The sequence below is a fragment of the Amblyomma mixtum genome, chromosome 3 (genome assembly GCF_055824585.1).
Source record: "Amblyomma mixtum isolate Tamu chromosome 3, ASM5582458v1, whole genome shotgun sequence".
Classification (NCBI taxonomy): Eukaryota; Metazoa; Arthropoda; class Arachnida; order Ixodida; family Ixodidae; genus Amblyomma; species Amblyomma mixtum.
In genome coordinates, this window is record NC_143014.1 from 187019584 (window position 1) to 187035252 (window position 15669).

The window sequence follows — 15669 nt, forward strand, 5'->3', positions numbered from 1 at the left end:
AGCTCAAGGCGCGCACTAGAAGGAGCAGCGCTCTTTCTTGATTATATTTTTTACTGGGTTGCGCAGTGAGCTGTTTCGATGCTCTTTGTTTGCGATCAATCGAAAAAGTAGTTTGCAAACCTCGGAAAAGCGCCCACGGTCGATCGGTGATGCGCTCGGCATGTCGCCTGCATAAACAGAGTGCGGCTTCGCCGCATAACTTCGGTTGCTTGACAGGCAAGATGGCGGACCTACGCGCAACTCTGCTACCTTTGGTAGCATATACAGTAGCTCTAGTCATAGCCGGCGTAAAGCGCCCTCTAGTTTCCTTTGTGGCGCTGCGGCCCTCCGCTTACTCTGTTCAGCTCGTCGAACTTGCTATCTCTGCTGCTCGGACGGAGATTGCTTTTTGCGTGATCAAAGTATGTATATTAGGGAAGGAGAACGCAACCAGCGCCACCAGACGCCACGCATGTTAAAGCATGAAAAGCTTTGTATGTATGGCAACCCAGCAACAGGTGCCATAACAGACCATCGTTAAAGGAAACCTTCTTCGTCCGGCCAGTGCTCCAAATGACAGATGAGCCCGACGTTAGAACATCTCACTATAAACCTAAAGAACAACTTTTTTTCCACAAATTCGTGGTGGGTTATTCAGGATAGCTCGCTATTACCGGGTGAATTTGGTGGTTCGGCAGACGCCGCAGTGGAGGGTTCCGGAATAATTTTGACACCCTCGGATTCAGTAACGTGCACTGGCACCGCACAACATGGTGCCGTTTTTTTTTCTTTTCGCGTTCAGCCTCCTTTACAATGCGGCAGATGCGGCCTGAATTTCATGCCGCAGGCCCGTGACTAGAGGCAAAAAAGTGTTTGAGCCACAGTGGTGGGAAGGCGCTATACTTTTCCAAGCTACGGCTAGGTGCTGGAGAACGAAATATTATGGAAAGGCCATGTTGCCATATAGGATATTTCATCTCTGTACGTAGGACAAAAAGACGGTAGAGAATATTCGAATGCAGCGTCAGGCCCTCCATACTGCAGTAAACTAGGCGCCCTTACAGATCCTAAACTCTCTGTGATACAAAAATAGCTACGGCTCGGCAGATTTCAGAAAGCAGAAACAAGTAAAAAGAGATTACAGGATTGTTAACAGAGGGCGAAAATATAAATTAATACAGGAAGAGAAGAGGACTTGACAAGGGGCCCAAAGAAACACCTCTTGATTAAAGCTGACGAGGAGTGTGCACGTATGAGATCAGGCGCGTTAACTGTTTTTATCTCGTTATTAAGGCACCGCAGTATTTCATGGCCGCCATTAAGGACTAATTAGCAAGATTGGAACTTTGTCGTGGTGAGCAAGGTTCTCTGCATTTTTGGCAGGGATCAGCAAATTACAGGGAGTGAGTTGAGCGCACAAGCTTCGAAAATTACAAACACGACAGCAGTTAGAAGGTCAAACTATATATGGCGACCGTGCTACATTCCAGCAAGGAACGATTTATTGTTATTGGCAGACATTAAGCGTAAACGGGCAATTAAGAAGGGTAAACATAGTGCCACTCGGAAATTCTGGAACTATATCGAACTTGTGTAAGTTTATTAACTGACACACTGTGCTTGTTATCGAATTCCTTTGAGGGTTTATTCAGCAGGAAACCTGCAGGAAGACTAAGAACGGCAGGAGTACAATGGGTGACACTATCACACATCTTTAAAAGTGTGAGCCTATTTCAAGCTCAGATAATATTTAAGTCGCTGGAGGCAACAATACGTCATCACAAAAAAAAACTCATAAAACTGTGCCGCGTCATAATAACTATCAGCACAAGACTTAAAGGGAAGCTGAAGAGATTTTCGAATTCATTAAGATGCTCACGTATGGATGTGGGAACCTTAAAAATCATGCGGGTGAAATTTTTTTGCAGATTAATCACTTAGGAGCGCCGTAATCGCTGTCCCCGCTGTCCGCCGAGCGCTGCTGATGACCCTGACGATGGAACCGAAACCGGAAACCGTGGGGCGGTGACGTAAACGTTGGTGTTCCGTCGCCTCGCAGCCTCCGCGACCGCGCTTGCTTCTGCGTGCGTGCCATCGTAAGTTGCTTCGAGCTGCCGTGTGTTCCTGTATATGTGCGTTTTTATGTTTGTGGTGACGTACAGAAACGTGTGCAGCATCGAGTGAAGCGGTGGACCATCATGCCGGCGTTCTGCGCAGCCTTCGGCCGCACTAACACCAGCGGCCGCGACGATGTAGTCTTTCATTATTTCCCGCAAAATAAGAAGCTTTCAGCGAGGTGGGTCGCTGCTGTGAAGCGAAGGGATTTCAAGCCCTCAAAGACTGCAGTGTTATGCTCTGACCACTTTCGTGATGAAGACTATAACCAGAGCCTGTCGATAATGCGTTCATTGGGCCGGTCAACGAAGTCAGCTCGACTGAAACCCGGCGCAATACAGTCTGTCGTCGCGCACAGGAGCTCGTCACCGCCACCGAGGCCAGCTTTCGCGAAAAGGCGGAAGCTCGAGGTAAGAATTTGTGTATTAACTCTATGAGAATTTGACTGCGCGAACCGGTGTTCTGTGTAGTGTATGGCGCGTAATTTCGTGGATGCAAGACTTTCGGAAGTAGCGAGATGAACAGCGCTGGAATGAGAACGTCAGGACGGCAGCGAACTGCAGCTTACAAAATAAGTGCTTAGCATTTATGCTTGCAGGATTGCATCATGCATCTCGTACAGGATTACTCATATCAGAGCTCGGCCTTAAATTTTTTGCAGAATAAAAATCGTTAAACTGCTACTAATACTGCAAGAGCTGGAGCGACGTGAAGTGCGCCTCACAACCGGAGACTGCGCACCGCGCGTGAGCACAGAACTTCGGTAAGCGAGCACGTGAAAAGACGTTATATGCAGACTCTTTACTCAATTATGTTGGAGCTCAGATATTCTAGGATTCATGCGTAGCCCTCAGTGGCGAGAACATAGGGAGTAGTACGCGGCACATTTTTCTTCGTGCTCGGAGCGCCGAGAAAACTCTTTGCAGATATGTTTCTGGTATACGGGCGCGCGGCGTTTCGTTTTCAATTTGGATTCGCCTGGGGCCTGGCTGATAGCCGCCTCGTCAGCGCCAAATGTGCGCAGTCATGGCGCTTGCAGTCCGGCCCCAAAGCGTACAATTTTTTTTTTTTTGAGCGATCTACGTCGGACGCGCCCGCTGGCGCTGTGTTAGCGCGTGAAGTTGCCTGTCAGGGCGTAAGTTTTTAAAGAGATCTTTTTTGCTTGGCTATAGTATTTGCAGGAGGTGCTCCAAATCTGCAAATACAACATAATATGAAAATAAAAATTTAATTAAGATATGCAGTTTAGTGAGCTAATGTAAGCCTTCTGCCTATTACTGGTGTCTGCCATATCCCCCAGTATAGCCCCGGGGATAAAATTAATTCTATGTTAGGTACCCATTTTTTTAAATAAAATTTGGACCTTGTAAAGAAACGCCTGGTATATAATAAATGATCTCACTTTGCACGGAGCTCGCCAATCAACAAAATGGTTTATGGAATAAACCAGAAGATTTTACTCATACTGAAGCACACTTTTGTTCTGTTTGCAACAATAACATCATATGGCTTATGCCTTTCAGGTTATTGCCGAACTGCTGCAAGATCAAGACTGCACACCAGACGATAGTGCAAATCAAGAGTGCATGGAAAATGACATCACACCTGGAGGCTGCACACCAGACAGTCAAGAATGCACACCAAACAGCAATACAAATCAGGACTGTGAAATAAGTCGAATGCCACTGGCAGATGCTGCTGAGGACCCTGCATCGACTTTTCTAAAAGTGATGACAAGGCTGACAAGTGTGTTCAAGTTCTAATGCAGCCAATACCAGTAAAGTGTTCTGCCAGGAATACATTTGTAACAACACATGTAGTCGTAAAAGATTGCCGAGTGCAGCATGGCTTCATACATTAATAATAACATTTTATAATTGTGCGCCACGTGTGCTACAGCCAGCCTTGCGATTCGGCCTGCTCGGTTGCAGCACGAGGCCATCGAGTTAGTGAAAAAAAAATCACTTGTCGCTTGATCTGAGAACAGCACGATAAAGGCGGCCGCAAACGGATGGAGATATTACTACAAGGGCTTGCAGTATGAAGCAACTCTCCTAAACAAGGATTTAAATTTACTGCCAGATCTCATCTTGGCACGCAGAACGGAAGGCGCACGTTTGTCACCTCGACGAGTTCTGCCGCAAAGCGCCGCGAACTTTTGTTTTACGCGTGTGTTATGAACCGAGCCGGCACGCAGCGACCATGAAGCGATGCCAGCATAAAATTTGCGTGCAAAAAGAGCCTGATAACTTCTTGCGCATGTCAGTGGTCTGTGTGCATTACAAGCAGATTTGCGGCAGCACCGACAAGCGGCAAGACAACAACGCCGACGATCGCATCCCGCTTACATTGCATTAGCAAAATTTCGTGGAGCAGTGCTATACTACATTTGCTCGTTTCAAAATTAATTTATTTTATCTCTGAATGAAGTTTGGCTAGAAAAGTATGCTTACCAAAGGACATCTCCAACACGTGGAGATGCTGACACTTCGCTTTCGTTCAAGCCAAAAGCACCGCTTGCGCCAGCATCGTTGCTTCCTTGGAGCGGTTTGCTCTTTGCGATTGGTTCGTACATGTAGGGGATGACGCCAAGATCCTCCTGGTAATCTTCGATGTGTTCCATCGTGATATAAGCATCAAACCAACAGCCCGAACCACCGCGCGCCGCGCTTCATGTACTACATCGGCGGCGAGCGAGCCGGGCTCACCGAGCCAACGCCAGTGTTCACGTCACGAGGCGCCCAACCAATCACAGGCGGCAACGAGGCGCGCGAGCTGGCCCGAGGCTGCTGCTGCACTTTTCGCCAAAATAAAATAGGTTTCCGCTTTCCTTTGCCTAATTTCGATGAGAAATTCGAATTCCGAGGGTGGAAAACTGTAAAGTGCATCTCTTCACTCAATTTTTTTGGGAAACCTTTCAGCATCCCTTTAAGCCTACGTAACGCCGTTTTGGCGATACGCAGGGCGTTTCGCACAACTTTATCCAAGGCCTAAATGAAAGTGGTAGACTGCAGCTGGGTGAAACCGATGACTGTTTGCTGTCATGTGGCGCTGCTCAGAGCATATTTTAAATTGCGCCTAATCAGTAAATGAATTAAGATTCATTGTTAAAAACTTTAAATTCACTTTAGAGCTAAGTGGGTTTCTTGAAATTGTTGCGGAGGTTAAAAAACAATAAATCCAGTTTCTTGTGACAACGTCCTTCCTTTAGGGTCCTTGTTTTGCGATATTTAAAAATATCGCAATAAGAAAAAAATATGAACACGAATGAAAAATATGTATGAAAAATATACGAAATATGAAAAAAATATCGGGGCTGCGCTAACGTGCATCGTTTCCAGTCGGGTTTTGAACGAACGAAACCTGCGCACAGACCATGGCCAAGTGAATGGCCGCAGCCCACTTCGATGGTCTGCACAATGATGCACATAATGCAAACGTCTGGTCCGTTAGACTACACGGCTTCCCTGCTTTCTCTTCCTTTTTTTGTATTTTGTCTGTGTAATTGCTCAATAAAAGCATCGTCTGAGTTGGCCTTCGGTGGCCTGTGCCCGTAGAGAAAAAGATTGGCAAAGAGCTGATACTCAGCGAAATCTGGCCTCAGGAAATATGCCACATGACCTAGGGAGCTAGCAAACCCTCCAATCAAGGGATGGCGCGTCTACGTGCACAGATCGTGGTGACCGGCGACCGTGACAGTCAGCAGATGCGAGCGCTTGGCATTCTCAATTTCAACGCGAAAGCATTATTGCATCACTCATCGGCAACGAAACCCAGCATCGGCGCGTACCTGCAGCAGTGGCCCCAAAAATCTTAGATGCCGTCACCGGGGTACCGAAAAAACGGAAAATCAAATTTCTTCCGGAGGTGCGAGAAATTAAACCCAGCAGTTTCAAATTACGAGGCGAGCACGCAACCCATAGGCAACGAAACCGCGTTGCCTCTTGGCGAAAAATGGTGAGCATTATATGCATTGCCTTACGACTGTATGCTAAGGAGTAGGTTCGTCATTAGTAAGGAGAGACGAAGATTTTGAAATAAATAAAAAATAAAACGGAAATAGAGAACAATAATGCTCTCGCATTCGAAGCACTTAAGTAAAGTTTAGTGCCCTACGTAATTTTTTCGTTTGTAGTTGGCACTAACTGTGTTTCTGAGTATTTTCGTGTCCCTGCTGCTGTTCGACGCTGCAGCCCTGCGGTCTTTGACAGTGGTGAGGTGAGAAAATGTTTTTAATTAGACTCTACGGTGCACTGCAAGCAGTTTATATTGGAAACGCCGGCCGGGCCGGCCGGTGTCACGAACTGCGCAGACAGCGTCGGTGCACCGGCCGCGGATAGTTTAGCATTGGCTATTAAATGGGGGCGGGACTTTATTTTTTTGGCATTTCTGACAATACCTAAAAAATATCACAACAATACGCTACATTGCGAGCAATTTAGACAGCACGCCGGCCGTGCCGGTCGCTGTCATAAGCTGCTCAGTTAGCGCAGGTGTGCCAGCCGCGGGTAGTTTCGCTTTCACTCATACGGATACGCGGTGTTTTTTTTTTATGACCTTAGTAAACATTTTTTTATGGTAATGCAAAATCTGGTCAACTTCAATAAAAGCTGACAAACGTGCCGATCAATTCGGTCTCGCCCTACCATAAGCTTGCTGTCCCGGTTAGCTGAATTGGTAGAGCGACTGCTCCGGTGAAGCGGTGGTCCCGGGTTCGAACCCCGGACCAGGACGAATTTTTATTTAACTACGAAGTTTCTGAGAAAGCTGTATAGCTTTCCTTTGTAGCCGTATGGCTGCGCTCGGGTGGATGTCAATGAGTAATTACTCCCTTATTATAAATCTACTCCACCTTGGGGGATTCCCCTAAATATTTAACCAAAGGTACTCTCAACCACCTTCCAAAGAGAGCACGTCAACTCGATCAATCACTGCATTGTTTTGTCATGAAAACCGTAGGCAAATAATATCCTCCTACACGCAGCAGAGAACCCACAATCACGCGCGAAAGTTGACGAGCCCTTCCCGGCGACTTTTTCATGCTTGCAGCCTCCTTCGTCGCTCGCGCCTGCGTACACAAGTTGAGAGGTGGCTATTGGTTAGATTCTTTCAGACGATAGGCAGCTACCGTGGCCGCGGCCAATAAGCTGCGCAGTTCCTGCGGGGGACACGAAGCTCCGCCCCCGGAGGTGGGGCTGGCGGAAGAGTGCCGACCTTCCAGCGTTCAGAAAGTGACGAGAGGAGACGGAAAGGCGCGAAGACGCTGAAATTCAAATTTTGACTACAGATAACTTAGCTTCTACTGAGCGCAATAAAAAATTCTTGCTGGGCAATATCCGTCAAGCGGCGTGCTTTGACATTCCAGGTATACCGCAACTTTATTACAGCCCCTTTCAGAGTCCCTTCAAGGGAACACTAAGTACAAAAATAAATTGTCCTGAATCGACGTATTACCTCATTCTAATGACAAATCAATCATTTTCGGTGATAAAGGAGCTTTTGAAGCTAAATAATGTCAAACAATTAAATGCAGGTGTCGCCACGACTGGCGTTTTTACGAACAAACTGCTTAACGTCAAAACAGTTGTTTCAGCGAAGATCCCTGTGGCTATAGACCAGAGCCATCCACTTCCAGTTTGTAACCACGGAATCCTTTTTGGACCAGATGTCATGAGTCTGAATGGAGTGGCAAAAAAAATCCAGTCTTGAACCCAATTTTATAAGCCATCAATGTTTCTTTTTCTGCCAAACAAGCACCAGCATAGCGAGAAAAAAAAACATACCATCAATATCCACTGAACACAAAAATCGGATCGAGTTGTTCCCAATGTCCCTTTGATGTTCGCGCCGCGATCTCAGGACATTCATGTCGTTGGATTCTACTCTGATGGAATCCAGATGCTCCGGTTGAGAGCTGAAGAAGCAGCCTGGAGCACCAAACACATCGAAGCTTTGCATCCTCGTTGTTCGTTTTCTAGCGGACCTTTGACACTTTGGTCGTATTGGTGCAGATTGGTGCGCGTATGCGTGCGCGTGCATTCGTGAGCGTGTGACACACACAAAAGCATTACAAGCAGTCCGGCAACTCTTTAGTGATGCCGAATTTCCCCCATTGCAACCGGAGTTAGTGTAAAACTTGATTTGTTATATCTGGTCGCTTCCTTAATTTCTTCTGCAGAAGTTACGATGCTCCCAGATTAATATTGTAATGGCACTCGCCAAGTTTGCTTTCCGCCGCAAATGATTGAGTACGCTTCATGCCTACATTGAACGCAGGAGGATTCTCCAAAAGGTTGCCTTGGACCAGTTTTTTTAGTACTCATCCTCACATTGTTGTTTCAACTAGGCGCCCTGGATTTGCACGGGGAAAGAAACGAAAAAATTGTTTCATGTTTTAATAGACATGCGTGTTGACTAAAGTCGTCTGATTGCAGTTGATTTTTTGTGGAATCAAGTGAATCTCTGCTGATACAGAAACTGGGAGATCTCGTGGGATCTCGTGGGAGATCTCGCTCTTAGTCACGGGAATTTCAAATTTGTCGAGTTCGTTGCGATGACCAAGAAGTCGGCAGCCTGAACGTGGAATGCTGACCTGTTGATAACGTCGCAGTGGAACAGAGTCCGCAGGAGCTAGCCACACAGGTATGCAGAAATAGCATAAATTTTTGTTTGTTAAATGACCGCATGAGTGAGTGGACGAAGGCTAAAATAAAAAGACGCGATGCTGCGATCTATCCAGTGCATTCCGGCTTTTGTAAGAACCGCGCTACAGACTTAGAATAAAAGCACATCGAATGCCAGAAACAGGAAAGGAAGAATCCTGTTAGGTGTATCCTCTTTGCTTTCGGCATTTTTTTTTAACATACCCTGATCATCTTCTCAGCTGTTCTCACACATTCGAGCTCGAATGTAAGTTCCGAAAGTTCAAATTGAATTCCGAATGGACAGAATGTTCTTTTAGTTTCAGCCTTTCATAGCAGAGAATATATTGAAAGAGCGCTGGGAAGATCACACAAAAGTGAGCAAGGGGAAAGGACAGAAAGAAATCATTCTACGCAACAAAATAAAAAAAAATATTAGGCACTGAAGCAGAAGCATTGCAAGCATGGCATCAAACACACAAGAAGAAATTCCCGTCCCGGTTATTGAATATGCGCCGCGACCACTTTATCGCAGCTCCCAGTCTGCGCTCCGAAGAGAATGTAGGAGTCACGCGCAGCATATTGGAAGGCTTTTTGTCAAAGGCAGCTCGCGTTGTGCGATATTTGTGCCGGAAATAACCTCGTTTCAACTTTCTTGTCACACTGTGCGCTAAAGAACCAAGCTAGGAATGAGTCTAAAGGAAAAAGTGAGAAGATGGAGAGAGGCACCCTGTCATCCGAGTGCCGCGCGAGTGCATAAGCCGGTTAGTGTACCGCCTCGAGATCTTTCGTTTTGGAGCTATGCCCGGGCGTTCCGCCTTTATAAGTGGCAACACCAAAAATGGCTTGGCCAGAAAAAAAAAAATTATTGGCTAAGATGTGTGCTGTATACTTCGTTGCACAAGAGAGCTGCATATATGTACCACACCATGCGTCCATGGGAAATATTCCACTTTTTTTTTTCCCCCCTTTCATAGAAGTTCGCGTCAAGCCGGAAACGGAGCACGGCCAAGCCTGGAGGGCTGTCTACAGCAATGGTTTCCCGTACGTTGGCGAACCACTCGAGTAATCACAAGGCACCAATATAGTTTGTTCTCTCTCTATCGCTCATTCGCACTCTTCATCCTTCAAAACAATACAGAATTTCACGTTCCTGTTACAACAACATTGTCTTCTCTTAGACTGTTGTCGCACGAGAAAAAAGAGAGAAGCGACGAGTGGGGAGCTTCGTGGCCACGATCAGGAGGCGGCATTTCACTTTTTGAGGCTCCTGTAGAAATTAAGCGGGGTGAGAAGAAATTAAGATGCGCCCCTGAACTGCGCTAGGAAAAGAAACTGAAGAAAAAGGTGCAGGGAGGTTAACTGGGCATAACCTCCATTTGGCTACCCGGCATATGAAGAGGAGGGTATAGGGAGTGAAAGAGAAGGGAATGAGAAAGGAGAGAGAAGAAAACTTTAGGTCTTTATGCCCTTGTGTCCTGATCGTAGATATAGGTCCATTATGGCCAAAGAAAAGAAAAGACACTCACAGTGCGCCTGCGAAGAAAGAGGAATAACTCGGGGGCCTTCTTAACCACCATCTTAAGGAAGAAAATGCGATAACCTTTAAGTTGCCTCGTATGGTGTCTACAGTGTGCTTCTTGCGATTTTCCTGCCTAAACTCCGGTTAGAACCGGTTTCATTGCCCTTGTAGGGTATGCATGAGTCATCACCTTCTACAATGTTCGAACACCTTCCACTGGATCTTATGAGATTATCCTAATCCGACCCTCTAATCGATGTTAATCCACCAACTAGTCCCCACTGCTCCATCTTAATCTATTTTGGGCGTTGGCCTACTTCCAAAATTTGCCATTGCCCTACGATTGCTCCACAAGTGGTAATGCGGTGTTGATAATGTCACGGCATTCTCAATCTCATGCGCAGATTGCGGGGAGTCCTCATACCACTACTGGCGGTGAAAAGCTGTGCCACTGGCCCGGTAGGTGGTGCTTTCAAAAACAGTCACCTCTGGGGCTTGTGCGACCCGGGTTGCTCTTCATGAGCTCTCGTAAGGTTACTGCGCAGCGCCACTGTGGGCAGAGGGCAACTGCACTGTATTTATTCAAGTTCATTTTATTTCCATGTGCCACTGGGAGCAGGCAGCTGACAACCAGGCGGGCAGGTTGCCACGTGCCGTGCTGACGTCTGTGATGAGGCGCAAGTCACGTGACCTCTCTTAACCAATCATTAGGAATTGCAAGTTTGGCGGTTCTCACTGACTGGTTCCTTTAGGGTCATGTGACCCTGATGACGTCGTCTACCAACTGACCAATCAGGGAATTTCGTCACGAGGAACCAGGAACTGCATGACCATAGCTTATATGTTATCTCATTAAAAAAAATATTTCTGACGCCCAGCTTAATAATAATAATAATAATAATAATAATAACAGCCCACATTACCCACGCCACAGTCGACGGTATCGACAACTCGCCCTCGGAGAAATTTCATTCCGTTTATAGAAGCCTTAAAGGCCCGCAGACATTACAAACATTTCTTTTACTTTGTATCATGTTTTACGCGAGTTCCAATATACAGAACCTGATAGAGAAGGAGTGTCATTTGCGAAGAGTTTGAAATACCTGCGTAAATACGCAGCCAGTCATACGCAGAGCATTACTAGCCAGACGAATTTCACTGAAAGATCGCATCATTTGCCACCGACTGATCGCTCGTTTATGCTATGAAGTGTCACACGCAATATCACCAAGAAGCGCCTCGCGGTGTTATTTCGAAGATCAAATAGCACGAAGCGGTCACGAAAGAGCGAGTTTCTCTTTGAGCTCCTGCCTTGACCGCAGGCACCACACATGGAGATAGCGAGGCAATGCAGTTCGGTTCGTGCTTGCGCGATCCATAAGCGCTGGTAGCCGACTGCACATCTAGCAGCACACGGAAAGAGTACAGCGGCCGAGTTAAAGGCAGTTCGCGAAATGCCGGCATAGCGGGGACGCAGAGAGCGCAAAAACTGCGCCTTGAGGAGACGAAAAAAGGGTAAGGCCATTAAATTGAGAAGGCTGGCGACGGAGGATCTTCCGGCGCGCGAAAAATTCGCACGGTACGCCACCGCCTCTTCCTGCACAACGACCCATTTTCTGCGGCTTTTTTCCCTCCTGAATCGCCTTCCACACTAGCGGAATAGGCGCAGCCCAGAAACGAATAAAAGCATTAGAAAAACGGGCGCTCTGCATGTCGGATGCTCGTGCTTACCAGGAACTGCAACTTTCAAAAGGCGTCTCTACCACATCTAAAGAGAAGAAGAAAAAAACTGATGTAAGATTAGGAGTTAACTAAAAGCGAGGCTTTTCAGCGGGGGTCGCTTCTGCAGACCTGCTGGGAGACTGCGCTTGTACACAGCTGCTGTTGTGAATCATTTTTGGCAGGCACGAAGCAACGGCAGTCGAGCAGGTTCCCGAGCAAAGCGCCATTTGGAGCCCGAACGGGGCGCTGCGACTCTCAACTAACGGCCATTTCAGCCAGTTTTTTTTCTCCTGTTTTGCGCTATGTCATACAATATGGTCCTGTATCAGCATAAAAAGCTGCGGTACCTCAATGACCAAGCTTATCTGCGCTCGCTTACTTCACCGCAAGAAAAAAAGTTAGAGCTTAGAACGAATGGCGTAGCTTCAGCGCCATTTCAGTGCTCTACCTCCAAAAAAATGCAAGAGTTGGCCTGCAGCTTTGATAAGCGGCAAGGCAACTTGAAACTTTTGCAGAAAGCAGTGTGAATTCATTTTTTCGCGGCCCTGCTGCCTAACCACAGATTGGTGCCTGTAGCGATAGATAAGACAAAGACAGCTACTGTGCATTGTGTGCATTGTTTATTATGATAAACCTGTTAAATACGTCCTTCCTCCTCTGACATCTTTGTTTTTTACATGCTTAGAACATACCAAAGGGTCTTGTGGTGTTTAGAAGAGCCGATGGCGAGACAAGACCTATCCCACGAATGTGCAGACGTGATTTTTCTTTTTTTTTCTCCCTCGGTGTTGCTGTTTTTGCATTTCTTGAACCATCGTTTCCTGCAAGGCGCGAGGAATTCAGAACGAGACTGTAAGACATGATTTATGTTCGTTGAAGATTCAAGCGAGCCACTGCGCCAGCCACTTGCAATGTGCCTAGCAGCACAAAGCTTGCAGAATCGCGGATGCCCGCACGCTCTGGAATGTCTGAGGGTTTGACTCGTCTAAAAAAAAAAAACAAATTGAGGGAAAGGTTTGTTAATGTTTCCTGTGAAAAAAAAAAGCCAACATTCTGCCGCAACGTCGTTTATACAGAGAGCGCGACATAAAGAGAGCGGTACGGGCTGGGTGGGAAGTAGAAATGTCATGAATATAGTGGCGTTTCGTTTACTTTTGATGTCTTTGCCTTTCGCATCCTTGTTATTGACCGTACCCAACAATTCTGGACGAAAGCGTTTTTGAGCTGCAAACTGTTTATGAGCGCAGTTTTTTCATATTGTCACGACCAGAGGAGCCGTGAAGGTAGACGTCGGGAAGAACCCAAGACCGGGAGCCTTCTTTTTAATTATCGAGCCAGCTTCCACGACACAGAACAGAACAGCGCGCCACGAGAGCCCACCGCCGCTTCGTCGTCGTCTTCGACTCAGCGCGGAGGCCGCGCGGCGCGTTGGGCACGTGGCAATATAATGCAAGATTTCACTATAACAATCAATATATCTGGAGATCACCGACGGCAAACTTGTATTTTTTTTCTATCAACTTTTTTCCCATCGTCAAAAGAGTTCCTTATTGGTTTCCTACGGCAGTCTTAACTGTTCGATGCGATATATGGAAACACTCTAGAAGAAAGATTTTGCTACATATCAGAAGAATGAAACATTACCTTCAACATTTCCATGACAGTGTCGTACAATTTTCTAATTTTCAAAAATTTTTTCCGAGAATGTTGGACATGTCAAGATCCTGACCTAGAAACTGTTGGCGCAACTTCCTCCTGTCCTGACGTTTTTATATATTTTTTTCCGGATCGAATACCGATCCGATTTATGTTAACTGCACCTTAAATCACGCAGTGTGGACCTCCTACAGCTATCATTTTATCAGACAAAGTTCATATTTAAGCCCTCCTTTACTTTCGAGAGGTTTCGAGCTCATAGATTGGAGAGTTTGAGTAACAAATCCCAAGCAAACGATCATGTTACTGTTTTGATACAGTATCACGATGTTCTTCGTTTTATGCCCGTAGTCTCAGGCGACGTGCTTCATACTGCAGTAAACAGAGCGCCATGGAACAAAAGAAAGTTCTAGGAACGCCTTTGTGTGTGCAGTACACGGTACTCGGCAAACACAGGCGCCGCGAGGTACTTGAGTATTCAGCTGAGCGCGACTCTTTCTCCAAATAATAACCCACCCAGTTCTGAGACTTCGCACATCCCAGCTCATTCCATATGCAGATATATGCAAATCTGCATACTTTTGACGAACGCTCTCTTGCGAACGGATACAGCGTGGTTCGCGGAAGGAAACAATTTGCAATTGCAATGGCTGACGGTGTAAGGTGAATAAAGGTAGAGAGAGTGTGCAGTCGCAACAAGCTTTTGTTATATTTTTAGCGATATATTATATATATTGTACACGTGCTAAATAGCGTTGTCAGAAAACTTCAGAGGACATGCCGCAGAAAAAGGAACTCCCAAAATGTTTGCCCTTCTTTGAGGTGAAGCAGTGAAAGCGATATGTCGCAGGCCGGTTACAATAAGCCTGTAAGAACCTAGAACCTCCTTTGGATGGGTCCGCACGTTACCAAACCAAAATAATAATGATAACAATCTTAAACCTAAAAGTTAGGGTTCAGGCCTCATCCATCGACAACCCGCAAAAAAAAAAGGGGGGGGGGCGAATATTTGCCGAGAAACCTTCAATTTATGCACGCTACAAACGCTTTTATAACGCTTTCGATACTCTGTTGCAGGACATAACACTACAACGCACAAACACAAGAAATCCTCGCCACAGCGAGCTGCTCTCAAGCGGCGAGTAACCACTGCTGAAAAAGCATGAAAAAAGAGTCGCAGAGAATGCTTTCGCGAAATTAGCCAGGGGCTCAAGCCAGCCCTGGCTTGCGGCCGTGAACTTTGTGCGGAAATAGAAGACGCTGAAATTGCGGTCAGCAGACCCGTCACGCACCGGTTCGGAGGCTAAAGGAAGCGAAATCACTGTTGGCGGCTCTAAACCACAAACGGGGGAGTTCATGCAAGTATAGCATTATACTCAACATTCTTTCTGCACTTCCAAAGGAACTATAAGGGGGGAGCATTATTGGCGGCTGCTCGCGTGCGCTCTTAGCAACAGTGGCTACAAGAACGCTGAAATCGCGTGCACAATGTACACGCTTGCATTGCAAGCAATCAAAGCAGCCACGGTGGCTCAGTGGTTATGGTGCTTGGCTGCTGGCCCCAAGACGCGGGTTCGATCCCGGCCGCGCCGGTCGTATTTCAGTGGAGGCGAAATGCTATAGGCCCGTGTGCATAACGACGTCAGGGCCCGATAAGGAACCCTAGGTATTTGAAATTACCCGGAGCCCTTCACTACGGCGTCTCTCAGCGTGAGTCGCTTTGGGACGTTAAACCCCATAAGCCAACTAAACCACAGAAATCAAGCTGCGCATTTCTGTCCTGGATAAGATGCTTTTCACGTATCCCCGTCTTTTCCCCGTCTGCCACTCTGGTAGTCCTCACAAGGTCGATCTCTGCGTAGCGCGCTGAAGTAAATGCATTTTCGCGCTGCTTTGTCGTCCGTTCTTCCCTTACCATCGCTGAGTTCGAGGCTGTTGTAATCTCTATGTGGATGAGCCTTGTAATTATTTTTTGGCAGAAGTTGCTTCATTGTAGAGACGCCTAAATATTAATTAGATGCGAGATCTTGAGGT